The 14,566-nt window shown below is 39.9% G+C and overlaps 1 long non-coding RNA gene and 1 pseudogene across 2 annotated transcripts in view; both read right to left on the minus strand.

The window, feature by feature from the left end:
• Positions 1–9,701: 9,701 nt before the first annotated feature.
• LOC135209801 (uncharacterized) lies at positions 9,702–10,740 on the minus strand (annotated as a pseudogene).
• Positions 10,741–12,776: 2,036 nt separating this feature from the next.
• Positions 12,777–14,566, minus strand: part of LOC135209451 (uncharacterized) — a 3,255-nt gene continuing 1,465 nt past the window's right edge. For both annotated transcript variants that reach the window (XR_010313361.1, XR_010313362.1), the window contains exons 2-3: positions 13,543–13,671; positions 12,777–12,924 (exon numbers count right to left, since the gene is read on the minus strand). This is a non-coding gene — a long non-coding RNA (uncharacterized LOC135209451). The remainder of the gene's footprint in view (positions 12,925–13,542; positions 13,672–14,566) is intronic.

Raw genomic sequence — 14,566 nt, forward strand, 5'->3', positions numbered from 1 at the left:
ATGGGGCCCCTTAGTTTAACCAGACCAAATGAGCTGGTTAACAGCTCTCCCAGGGCTGGCCCAAAGGATTAGATATTTGTACGTGGCTAGGAACCAATTGGTTACTTAGCAAGGGACCTACAGCTTATTGTGGGATCCCAAGCACATTATATCGAGAAATGAATTGATAATCACCGGAAATACATTCCACTGATTCCGCGCTGGTGGCAGCTGGGAGCGAACCCGGGCTACCAGTCAGATTGGTAGGGGAGTACGCAACCGACTCGTCCAGTGAGGAACTTTAGTTCATTGTTGGGATAAAGGAGATAATTCTCTATAACAAATTATTGCAATATTAATTTAATTCAAAGACGTCACATTATTATAAGCTCGAGTTATTTTGGTGCTCTTCACTGTAGCCATTTCAGATTATACTGGTTAAGGCCAGAGGAAATCAAATTAGCAGATTGACGGGTTACATAGTACATAAAAATAGCTTAACCGTTCATGGTTGTGAAAAATACCTGGTTTCAGACCAAAGAGGAGGTAGTTACATCGGCAAAGTAACCATTTTTGAATTCCGATTTTTTATATGGAATTTTGAGGAAGCTCTGAGCACCAACGCACATGATTTAAAGAGCGGTAATTGTACCATACTTGGTAAACAAAACACTAACAATTATAGTCTCTCTCTCCTGCATATAGATTGAAGAGCAAGAATTGTACCACGAACGGGCTATGAAAATTAGCAGTTATGCTCTCTCTCTCTCTCTCCTGCATATAGGTTGAAGAGCAAGAATTGTACCCTAAATGGGTAATAGCAATTAGCAGTTATATACTGTCTTCCCAAAACACGCTCTCTCTCTCTACTAGCCCCTAGTTATTGAGTAATGAACATTGGCGCCTCTGGTTTGTAGAGCAGATACAGTTATAAACACGTCCGTAGTCTGTTTACTACGGTGTGTAAACACGTGTCTCTTATGCTGCAAAACATAATCGAGATATACTTTATATCTTTTTATTCTTAAATTTAAAAAGTATGTGAAGTGGATGATGTACAGCCAGTTCTACGTATTTCTTAGCAGTAAGAGAGGTTTTGGTGTAACAACAATAATACACGGTGTCCATAAAATCCCAGTACCATTACAAGTATTTGTTTATTGTAATGGTATTGGGACTTTATGGACACCCTGCACTAACAATAATACTAATGATAATGGGGGAAAACTCTATCATGGGAGTTCATAAAAATGTCCTAATATAATTGTCGACCCTTTACAACAACAATAATAATAATAATAATAATAATAATAATAATAATAATATTTTGGTAGAAGACCCTCTTTTAGGCAAATACTGTTAAAAAGAATGGCAGAATTAAGCGAGTTGATTTTATATATTGTTTTTTTTTTTTTCTATTTTCCTTACAATTCGCTTCTCAGGCTCAGCGATGTTTCTGAGTAACTGCACCCAATATTCATATTGGGAATTTTCGAAAATCATAAATGCTGAAGGTAATCTTTTATTGGAACAGGATATCAGGTCCAGGTCAAGCAGGGGTCGTCGTCAGTGCTGGTATTATTCCGTAGGACGTAGTTCAGTTCGGGGCCGGGTTCGTCTTCAGTTTAAGGGCTGTATTGGTGCTGGTATAGCTGGTATATCTGGTATTACGTAACGTTTCGACCTTCTCGCAGGTCATCCTCGGACGAGTCGTTTGAAGAGACTGTAGCAAGAAAGTCTGTGGGGCGGTATTTATAGCGGCTCGGACCTAGAGTTTGCATTCTCATTGGTCGGCCGGTCTTGGACGAAGTCGTGGATCTCGCCTTGAAGGTCTCGGGTATTCTCTCGTGCGAGCGCCACAGTAGTGTGCCTGGGGATGAACGACAGGAATTCCGTCCGTAGCAGGAATCCTGTCCATCCCGGGGGGTGGGGCTCCTTTTTGATTATCTGGTATTGTCGGGGGGTCGTTCGCTGCTCATCCGGGCGGCGGTGGGAAGGAGAAACGTTTCTTGGGTGATGTTAAGATTTGGTTTCTTCTCCTTGCCTATATGGAGGCCTTGCTATGGAGGCGCAGACGTCGGTGGGATTTCCGTTGTCTGGTCTATTATTTCGATATTAGGAATAATATCATTTCTCTTTATCCGTTTGTTATGAGCAGTCCTGGCGTGGTTGAAGATGGCTCCTTCTTGAGCGTGGCAGGAGATTCGTTTGGAGAAACGTATGGAGGTCATACCGACGTATTTGCCGAGGCATCCTCGGACGGGGCATGTGTAACGGTAGACCACACTCGTCTTCTTCAAGGGATCCTGCATGGGCGCCGAAGGGTTGTTTCTCATCACCGGCTGCTTGTCTTCTTCGTTTTATAATAGATAATTAGCTTAATATTTTTGTGGGTCTGGGTCGGCGGGGCTGACGTTTTCGTCGATGATCTTTTTGAGGGCTTGTTCGTCCTCCTTGTACCTCCGGTGGAAGTGTCCCTTGTAGAACAGCTTGATGGGGCTCTGCAACATCGGGGCGGGTTCCTGGTTGGTACCAGGCTTCCATATTTTTCCTTATAGATTCATCAACAGTACGATTGGTGTGTCCGTTGTGACGACGAGGACCTGGGCTGGCGCGCTCCAACTCACTGTGTGTGTCATTCCAGGAGGAGCAGTGTGAGAGGGCCCTCCTGACGAAGGCGCTGATGGTGGAGCGCTTATACCTCTCAGGGCACTCGCTCTCACCGTTCATGCACATACCCAGGTTCGTCGGCTTCGTGTACACCTTCGTGCTGAATTCTGAATCTCGCTGTTCGATAAGAACGTCAAGGAAGGGGAGGCGGCGGTTCTTTGTAATGTTCAATCGTGAACGTGAGGCAGCTGTGGTCGTGGAATGCACGTCGCAGCTGCTCTATCTCATCCTGGGAGTCGGCGCAACGAAGGTGTCATCAATGTAGCGCACGTACATCCTCGTTTGTTGGAATTCTGGAAGACCCTCTCTTCGACGGTACCCACATATAGAAATTGGCGAAAAGGACCCTAAGGGGAAATCCCATCGCCACGCCGTCGATCTGGTGTACATATAGTTGCGGTGAATTACCAAGAAACCCGTCGACCTGATATCCTGTTTCCTAATAAAAGATTACCTTCAGCATTTATGATTTTTCGAAAATTCCCAATATGAATATTGGTCAGTTACTCAGAAACATCGCGAATTGTAAGGAAAATAGAAAAACAATATATAAAAATCAACTCGCTTAATTCTGCCATTCTTTTTAACATAAAAATAATAATAACTAATAATAATAATAATATAATAATATAATAATAATAAGGAATAATAATAATAATAATAATAATATAATAATAATAATGGAGAAAACCATCCACAGTATATGTACTACATATATTTAGAGACGACTCTATACAAATTTACCTTAAAATATATGTCTATATACATAGTATACGTAACTGTAGATTTGTTTCTACATTTCAAGACTTAGGCTACTATACTAACTACTACTACTACTACTACTACTACTACTACTGCTGCTGCTGCTGCTAATAATAATAATAATAATAATAATAAAAATTTGCACTTGGCCGCCATGGATGCTAAAGGACAAAATTTATTGCCTCCGAAAAGGAACTTCAATCAGCTGCGTAAATAGACATTCAATGATAAAAGAATATGAACGCACCCACATTTCTATGTGAATATACCCACGTCTTGTCTTACGAGTCCCTTCTCCACTTCATTAACCATAAGAAGAAGAAGAAGAGGAAGAAGAAGAAGAAGAGTAAGGAGAAGAAGAGAAGAAGAAGAAGTGTTTTAAACACCTACTATTATCAACTAGGACGCTATTTACGTACCATTTGAGACAACTCAGGCATGACTCATCTGTTAGGTGTCTCGGGGTGAGCCACTATAGGTAGGCCGTGGGTGAGCGCCGCTGCATTATTTCGTGGGTGGTTTCTAGGCCCACCTGGTACCTGCCCACATGTACACGAATGCACTAACTTGGCAGACGCTCCTCCTCGCTAAGCGAGAGGTTAAGAATGTCTGTTTGTTTAATTCAGGAGATCCGAGTGTGAACGAGATGGAGGTGGTGGTCGTCATACATAGTACGAGGTCAGTGCGAGAGAATGAAACCTGAGTTGTTTTGAGGTTTACAGTACGTTTAAGTCTCCACAAATCCACTGTCGAGGAAAAAAAGGTGTTTTAGGAGGTTTCCAAAGCGGTGACGAGGTTAGCAGGTCGTGGAGAGAGAGAGAGAGAGAGAGAGAGAGAGAGAGAGAGAATCGTACTATTTTCAGGGGTATGTCGTGGCTACAGGTCTACTATTCTTCAGAGCTAGATGATGATAGATTAAAGCCAGCCTTATGCTGCACGGGCTCTTGCTCTTCAGCAGCCCGTAATCAATTCTTTCAGAGCTTCCTTTACGAGGTGTACGACATTTCATTAACTACACAAACACACACACACACACACACACACACACACACACACATATATATATATATATATATTATATATATATATATATATTATTTTTTTCAAATGTGAGTCTTATGAAGTAAATAATCTAGAAATTCTATTTAAATATTATTATTATTATTATTGTTATTATTATTATTCATTATTATTATTTATTTATTTGATTTTTTTTTTTTTTTTGCTCTATCACAGTCCTCCAATTCGACTGGGTGGTATTTATAGTGTGGGGTTCCGGGTTGCATCCTGCCTCCTTAGGAGTCCATCACTTTTCTTACTATGTGTCCGTTTCTAGGATCACACTCTTCTGCATGAGTCCTGGAGCTACTTCAGCCTCTAGTTTTTCTAGATTCCTTTTCAGGGACCTTGGGATCGTGCCTAGTGCTCCTATGATTATGGGTATACGATTTCACTGGCATATCCCATATCCTTCTTATTTTCTATTTTCAGATCTTGATATTACTTATCCTTTTTTCTCTCTCTTTCTCTTCAACTCTGGTGTCCCATGGTATTGCGACATCAATGAGTGATACTTCTTCTTGACTTTGTCAATCAAATTATTATTATTATTTTTTTTCGACTGGGCGGTGGTATTATTATTATTATTATATTATTGTTTATTATTATAGTATTATATTATTACATAACTCCTCCATATTTGTCTCAAAAATTATTACTAAACGCCACTTATGGAATTTTGACCCAAGTCAGGTGCCCTTAGAATCACCCCTCTGTGTATCTGTGTACGGGATGCTATTGGTAATTTATCTTCAAAAGCTCCGACTCGGAAGGCGAAAAGGACATCTCAGGTTATGGATTGTCTATTGCCTTACAGCCTCCAAAGAGCACCAGACTGGATAATATGCTCTCAGCGTGTCACGATTTTCTCAATGGTTTGTCACCTGCGAATAAACCCTTCGTTTGATTGGAGTTGAATTGAATGTCAAGAACTGGGACCTACGAGCTCATTCAGCATTGAAACAGAAACGGACAGCAAAAGGTTTGAAAGGTGTAACAGGATGAAAACTTCGCATTGCGCTATGATCAATCGTTAGAAGAGAGTGGAGAGTAAGGTGGAACCGAAAGAAAGAATATGAAAGGAGGTATGCAAAAGGAACGAAAGATTTCCGCAGTTATGGGCTGAGGGTACGCTGCAAAGAACCTTAAGTAAATGCTTACAGGCAAACACATGAGGTGCGCTGACGGCCATAACCCCGCTACGGAGGTTCGATTGGAGAGTTTTGAGATAGGCTTTGTGAGATATGCGAGGGAAAATGACGCCATACCAAGGGTATTTCGGAAAGCCCTTTCATCACTCCACAATGACCAGAACGTAGTGATTACAAGACCTGGTAAAGGTGGATCATATCTGTGGATAGATCTGCATACAAGGGATATAACCATGAGGTACATCAGTGATCAAGATACACACACCTTACCAAGGAAATGAGATATCCACTGACCCGTGAGTGATCCAGTTTCAATCGTAAGATGGATAAACTATCACTGTGGAGTGGATGTGACCTAAAGATATTTAAATCTAGTCTCTCTAAGCTATCTTAAACATACTGCTTACCGAAGCCGAGGATCTCCCTCCCTCAGCCTGGCGAAGTGGTTAGCTTCTAGTTTTTATCGCCTCACTTCTCGAAGAGTAACATTGGCTTTCTTGAGCAAGGTTGGACCCTTGTGAAAACGGAAAAATGCTAAGATAAGAAGTTGTCTCTTTATTCACAAAGATTGATATAGATTCTTTGAAAGCAGAAAGATGGTTACCTTTGAAAATGCATTACCTTTATCATCCAATGCTAAGTCTTAGTTTAAACCAGACCACTGAGGCTGATTAACAGTTCTCCTAGGGATGGCCGGAAGGATTAGATATTTTTACGTGGTTGGGAACCAATTTCTTACTTAGCAACGGAACCTACAGCTTATTGTGGAGTCCGAACCACATTATATCGAGAAATGAATTTCTAATCACCAGAAATAAATTCCTCTGATCCCACATTGGAATCAGGACGTCTGTTGATCAGAGATGTAGGGAACTCCATCGTTTCACCGCTTTATGACGTCATCCTGCTTCGCCTACGATATGGTAGCAATGTTTGTCCGTCGGACATTGTTTCGACCGTGTGGACGGGCACCTTCAGTCATGAATGGATGGATGACCAAGGTTCATGGTGGACGAAACCGTCGGGCTAAACTCAACATTTCTTTTACACTTCTTCTATGCGGATTGATTACACACACACACACACACACACACACACACACACTCATACATGTGCATATATATATGTGTGTATACATACACATAAGTACACAGTTATATACATACATTACTATATATAATATAATACACACATATTTATGCACACATATTTAACCTTTCGGTTTTGTGAGGAGATGAAAGGGTAATAACTGCACGGCTGTCTTTTCCAATAATCTATATATCAGCGACATGATACATGCATACAAGGTTTGTCTGCAATATGCAGATAATAATACACATAAAAATATAGACTTCACTTCTACGCCTCTTGGATGTCATGAAGAATGTCACTGTACAAGAAATCCGGTCGAGTGTTTCTTATCCAGATGCAGTTGACAGATTTTTGTTTTAGTATATTGACACAGAGTATATTCAGATTTAGGACGAATCTTTAACACATCCATAGTGAATGCAAGCAATGAATCTTTTCTGAAAAGCCTATTCTATTCTGCCACTTGTTCAGAGTAAGATTAGAAAACAGTATCCAAAAATTTAATTTGAATAAGTAGATTCCTATGTTTATTTATGCATAATTTCCAAGTGTTTATCACTTATAACTTAAACGATACCTGAGAGTTCATGACGAACAATGTTGACAATTGAAAATGAAAGCTTTCCTCATGGATTTGAATCTAAATGGCCTTATAAGCTGGAAGGTGATTATTAACTTGGAGCTCAGGACTTGTACTATACTGAACTTCCTCTTCGACACACGTCAGGATGCACTGGAGGAATATAGTCTATTTCACCAACTTGCTTTGCGCCATGACTTTTATTTATGGGTGCAGCGACAGGCAACTTTGGGGCTAGACTTCATTTTTTTTTGGTCGTAGTTTGTGTAGTGACTCTGCCACTCCTCCTTCCAGCGGCTTTTGGTAGAGTTGCTATTGCGTAAACTGGAGTTGAGGTTAACTGCACCCCAATTCCTTCATAATCGGTTTTTAGGCAGTAAAAGAAGCTCCCCATGGGTGCTTTGTACAAAAGTGACAGGCACACCATCTCGTTCCTGTCTAAGCTAAGAATTCTTGCTGGATCTCTTTCCGGAGGCTGTGACTCTAGTACTGGTTCACCCTGTGGTAAAGGACGTGCCTTTTTCTTCTTGGGGGGTCTGGCCTTTGTTAGTCACTGGACCAGTTGGTGAAACAGCATGGCAAATTATCTCAACTACTGCTGCACTTTCACCCCCATCTGGAGCCCTCTCTCGCTTAATCCAAATACTTCTCTGGAAGAAGGATCTGAAAGGCCTATCCCGTGAAGAAACACACTCATGGTTTATCCTTGAACTAACATTTGACCACCCTCAGATGTGTCATATATATCCTTTGTTGAGGAAGAAGTTGTTCGTCATTCCTATGAAGGAAGGTGAATGCATGCGTCCACCAGAGGACGCCTTTTCTGGTGACTGTTCTTTAGGTACAGCAAGAGTAAGGACGACCTGATTCACCTTTATAACCTGACACAGGTGATGACCTCCTTTCTCTGCTCCAGGGATCTTCAGTTCATTGCCAGATTCTGATTCAGACACTCCGGAGTCTTTCACTCTGATCAAGGAATAGGTTCAGCCTCTGAAAAGATTGATTGGGGTAGTCTTGTATTTAGTCAGGACTAGATGATAAAGTAGCTGTATTCTATAAGAATATTAATAAAAGTGTGTACAAAAAGGCCTCTTTACAAAATGGTATTTCTCCATGACCTAAATAAGACAGGTATTAGATAAATTAAGAATTATGGTTAATGAAGTCTTCCTATAATTGCAACAGTTGAATTAGAGAGATTGGTCAGTTAATGATGAATGTACCAGCAAATCAGTAAAAAGATGACAGTTCCATTAATGTTTATATATAATCAAGCAAAATGCCAAAGGAGTACCTACAAGTGCCATACTTATTAATCCCCCTCCCAGATGGAATGGTTCCCAGGGCCATAGAGTGAACTTTGTTACATTAAATACAAATCAAAATTACTTGTCTACCTACGTCATACGCCGACGTTGTCTGGGTGAGGCTGAAAAATGTGTTTGTTTTTCACCCTGCCAGTCAAAAGAGCTGCATTTCCGATACTTTCATCAACAGTTTCAAGAGTTTCCTCTCTCTTCTTCTCTCCGTCACCCCAGGAGGATGGATGTGCACGGAGTAAGTGACATTGGATATATTTCTTCATTACTATGTGTTCCTCTCGGACACAAGGGACAATATCCAAATGTTTTATAGACTGCACAACATCAGGGTCTAATGCTTCGGTGGAGGAGGATGCCAATGTCTTCTCAGCGACTGGCTTTCTAGGACACCTATACGACCCTCTAACAATAGCTACCCCGACCAAAAGAAGTACCAGAATCACCCCCATTCCTCCCAGAGCAGCACCAACGATTGGGGGAAACCTCTCCAGCTGATTCTTGTACTGGAAAAGACAAGAGGGAAGCTGTTACATACAAGGAGATGATCACACTTAAATAAAATGATTAGATATTTGAGCCTGCTATCCAATATGGAAAAGATGTATAGATGTTGAATGCAAATGAAAGAAAAGAGGTGGAAGCTTTTGAGATGAATTGTTTGCATATACTGAATATGTTGAGCTACGAGTTGAAGTGGTGAAATATATGTACGATACATAATAGGGGTAAAAAACTTAGCATAAGTGTAAGGTGGATTAGAATTTTATGACACAGATTGGTCATGACTGTGAAGTGAAAGCGAGTGACAGGCAAAACTACAACAAAATGAAAACAAAAGTAGTCTGACCTGGAGCTGCTCTATGCTGGGCATGCTAGTTTGAATCTTCATGGTGACGGGTCGCTTCGGCCACGAATATTATGACCCACGATATTCAGAATGACCCTTTTACCTGCCTCCACAGTACTGACCACCCACTCAGGATACTCGCTGTTCGGAAGATAAGTTTCAAATTACAAGTGAGTTTCCCAATATCTCTGAAGCAAATAGAAGAAATTTGTCTTATCATGACATAATGCTCCGCCTCACCTGCTGATATTCGCTATGACCAATCCATCCTGCCACGCTTCCAGCAAGAAATTCTGAGGCAGCCGCCCTCCGTCAAAACCCTCCAGACAGCTGACAACAAGGGCTGGTTTCATACCGTCAGGGTTGACAGTCGTGGCCGAGCAATTCGTGGGTGTATCGGGGGGACCGAGCTGTACGAGGTTGACGACACACGCCTCCTTCTGACGCCCAACGTTATTCGTTGCCCTGCAGAGCAGGCGGCCGTAGTCCTCCCTCCTTCCAGGCACGACCGTCAGGGTCGACGTCAGTCCCTCGATGACGTACTTGTCAGGGGACAGAATCTCCTCACTCCCGTCGGTCCTTTTCCGCACCCAGGACCAGATCAAGTTGGAAGAGGGCTCGGCCTCCACCCTGCACTTGGCCTTGACCACCGACCCTCGAGCTGCCCCTGGGTCCTCTCTGTGCCCGTCGACCCAGCGCATATGGGGGCATCTGGAAACCAGCCATTTGTTGGGAGTTAGTTGTTGGTCGGTTTCAGTTGATTTTCTCTAAACATCCTCAATTATTTCGTCACAAGAGAATGGGTTTTAAAACTAGAGTTGAAGGGGCTTTCTGTCTAGGGGGTGTCTGGCTTCACTTAGCAGGTTAAATGACCGATGGATCTTGTTTGTAAGTAATATCAGGCTAAGTGACCTGCTGACATTCAAAACACTATTCTTTTCTATTTCTTCCCGACCTCAGAGTTCACACCCAACCATTCAAATTTCTTCTCGTATTTGTGGTGATGAGTCCCCGCCTTTTCCTCTGTCGTTATAATCTCTTCCACATTTATGCATGAGAGAGTTATTCTATTCTTTCTACTTATTCTTAATTATTTAATTATTGAATCCATCTTTCTTACCGCACTTTACTTTGGTAAACTTCATTTTACAATCATGCAATTTTCACTCGACTAATCGCTGAATGACTGTCATTATCTAATTACTTTTTTTTATGTTTATATTCTCGACAAACCAACAAGAAGACTCGAAGACTCGAAATTGTACCCTGAGACATTTTTACCATTAAATGATAATTAAGGCCCATCCCAAGGGCGAGCTGGTCCCAACGAACTTTACTCAATTGTTGAATGCCCAAAACTCTTCCTCCACTTCTCTCTCTCTACCTGTCGTTACCGTCTTCTTTGCTTTTCACCTGGCCCTTATTCCAATCGCCCTTCTTCTCCTTTCCATATAGGTTGGTACCTCCTGCAGTAATGAATCTATCCTGATGTAAATTTAGTTTTAAGCAGATTTGTGTTTAACTTTGTTTGCTTTTATATTCTACAACATTTATTCTTATATTTACAGCCTTGGAAATGAGACTTGTTTGTCTTGAAACGTCGGCACTAATAAAGATGTTTTTTATGTAGTACCAGCCTGTTTCCACTGCCCTCTGATCTGAATATATCGACTGATTAGCTGTCCACCTGTATCCTTTATATATTATATATATCTATATATATATATATATATATATATATATATATATATATATATATATATATATATATATATATATATATATGTTGTGTGTGTGTGTGTGTGTGTGTGTGAGTGCGTATGTACGTGTACATATACATATACATAACATACACAGATACACACACACACACACATATATATATATGATATATATATATATATATATATATATATATATATATATATATAATATATATATATACGTATATATATATATATATATATATATATATATATATATATATATATATATATATATATATATATATATAAATATATATATATATATATATATATATATATATATATATATATATATATATATATATATATATATATATATATATATATACGTATATATATATATATATATATATATATATATATATATATATATATATATATAAATATATATAGCTCATGACATAAACACGTTGTTAATAATATAATCTATCCATTTAAGAGCCTCGTGCACTAATAATAATAATAATAATAATAATAATAATAATAATAATAATAATAATAATAATAATAATAATAATAATAAGCCCAAATTACACACACACACACACTACAATACAGATGTGAGTCCATAGCGTTTGCTAACAGTGTATGTAGAAATAAATATTCAGATTTCTCTTACTTGAATCAGAATGGTCATTTCTTTTGGTACCCATCAGCCCCTCACAACCGGCCCTTACCCACAAGGAGGAGACAAAAGACCTGTACCCACCATGACTCAAATCAGCACCAAGGACCAATCTCATACCTAATCACAGCTTCTTCAGCCCTACTCCATAAAAGGAATCCAAAACCACCATTTAGAGATATCATATTTCCAGATAATTGCACAGACAGACAGAAATCTTACGCGCATACAGACAAACACGTACAGACACACAAGAACGCAAACAGCAGCACATAATCTACCGACACGCGATATATAGCCACACTTTACCTCTTTGAAAATGATAAACTCGGTGTCAATCCTGACTGTTATCGACTTATACTGAGAGTGGCTTCATACATAAAGCCGAAAACAGGTCAGGATTACACTTTGTCTTTTTAAATTCCTGTAAAAGAAAACGGCTGAGACAGCCATTTGTCTGTCCGTCAGCATTTTCTTTGCCCATCCTTAGATTTTACAAACTACTGAGGCTAGAGGGCTGCAATTGCCATGTTGATCATCCCCCTCCAATCATCAAACATAGCAAATTTCAGCCCTTTAGCCTCAGTAGCTTTTATTTGTTAAAGGTTAAAGTAAGCCATGATCGTGCGTCTTGCAGCGCTATAGATAGGCTACCACCGGGCTGTGGCTGAAAGTTTCATGGAGAGCGTCTCTCTCATACAGCATTATACCGAGACCACCAAAAGATAGACCTATTTTAGGTGTCCCTTGGTTATAAGCTGTACAAAAACTTCGGCTTTCTGTTTCCTTGCTTATATAAAGTCGAAACCGGGAAGGATACGTACAAACCACACACTCACACGCACACGCACACGCACACACACACTCATACAGACTTTCATTTACCACCTATATGAATCGAGCACTCACGTTGGACTGTCAGGAAAAAGGTATTACTGACTCGCGCCCTTGAGCATTGGTGGCGACGCAGGTGTAGGACCCTGAGTGACTCCTGACGACGCCCCTGATGACGAGCGACTGCTGACTGACGACGACTCCTGCGTTGATGTCCTGGAGGATTTCCTGGCCCTTGTGGGGAGAAGAAGAAGAAGAACAAGAAGAAGTTAAAGTTCAGTTGGAATGCTAGAAGAAGGAAAGTTACGATCGAAGTCTTCAGTAAAAGAAAAACAATGATGAAGTTTTTCCTTACATCTTGGTGGCATGATAAAAAAGATAATTTTGGGTCAACACCATTCTAAAGTATTCTGTTGGAGAGACAGAAAGGCAAGTTATTTGTAGTCGTAATCACAACGTGTTTACATAGCTGAAACGCCAAGTGATGACGAAGAAGGTATTAGTTAATAAGGCAAAGGGACTAATTATGTGCCAATATTAGATATAAAGCAGAGGGACTCACATTATGGCACCAATATTAGTCAATAAAGCAAAGGGACTCACGTTATGGTACTAATATTGGTCAATAAAGCAAAGGGACTCACGTTGTGGTACCAATATTTAAATAAACAAAAGCAAAGAAACTCACGTTATGGTACTAATATTAGTCAATAAGCAAAGGAACTCACGTTATGGTACCAATATTAGTCAATAAAATTAAGGGACTCACGTTATGATACCAATACTGGTCAATAAAGCAATGGAACTCACGTTTATGGTACTAATATTGGTCAATGAAGCAAAGGAACTCACGTTATGGTACCACTCAATTCGATGGAGTTTCGGGTTCGACTTGACGTGACACTCGAAGTAGACGTCGTCCTCTTCCTTGAGTTCTCGGCCTCCAAAGGCTTCCCGAGCTGAGGTCTACGATAGGCTCATCTGGAGGACAAGGAAATGAACAAATAGACCCAATCATAGAAAAAATATGAGACAGCGAGTGACGAACGATCAAAGTTCACAGGAAGATGCAGAGAGCAAGCACGAAAGAGGTATATACTCTGTTTTTTTCCATCTGTCCATCCGCCTGTGGTTTTTTGTATGGTAACACTGCGTCTTGGGCTTTAGATAGTTACATTAAGCTCACATTCATAATTATAATATCATCCTATTTCGAATATTAACGGTGTAATTCGCATACAGTAAATTATTAAAACACTTTTCAGTTGCAAATGTACACCCAGATATCCTTTTATTTACCTAAAACTTACACATTGCGTAACTATCTAAGCCCGGGACGCAGTGTTACCATACAAAAAACAGGCAGATGGACAGATGAAAAAACGGAGTATAGTGAGATAGAGAGAGAGAGAGAGAGAGAGAGAGAGAGAGAGAGTGAGAGAGATATTCTCTGCAACACCAACCCTCTCCCCACAATAACCTTGGAGAGAATTCAATTCCTCACGTTTTCTATAAAGTTGCTATTCGAAGCGGCTTTCCCACAAATATAGAATGGTATAAAATAAAGAAGATAAAGTAATAAATCTTGGTGGTAAGAGAAAAGAGCAGGAAAGATGACTACACGATTATCATGCATTGTCCAGCCAGCAGAGCCTTGTGGAACGATAGACGCAAAGTGATTCAAATTTGGAAAACACGGTAAAGAAAGAAGTAATAATAATTTCTTCACTTTTCTCTTATAAACAAAACCATTTTTTTTAAATTTCGTACAATTTATTGTTTAGTGTTAATGTATAAATCTTTACTGGACGGACTGAAGAGCTTTGAGTTAATAATGATCAGAATCGAGTGAAATTTGCGAATAATATTATATAAT

Source organism: Macrobrachium nipponense, chromosome 38 (genome assembly GCF_015104395.2).
Source record: "Macrobrachium nipponense isolate FS-2020 chromosome 38, ASM1510439v2, whole genome shotgun sequence".
Lineage (NCBI taxonomy): Eukaryota > Metazoa > Arthropoda > Malacostraca > Decapoda > Palaemonidae > Macrobrachium > Macrobrachium nipponense.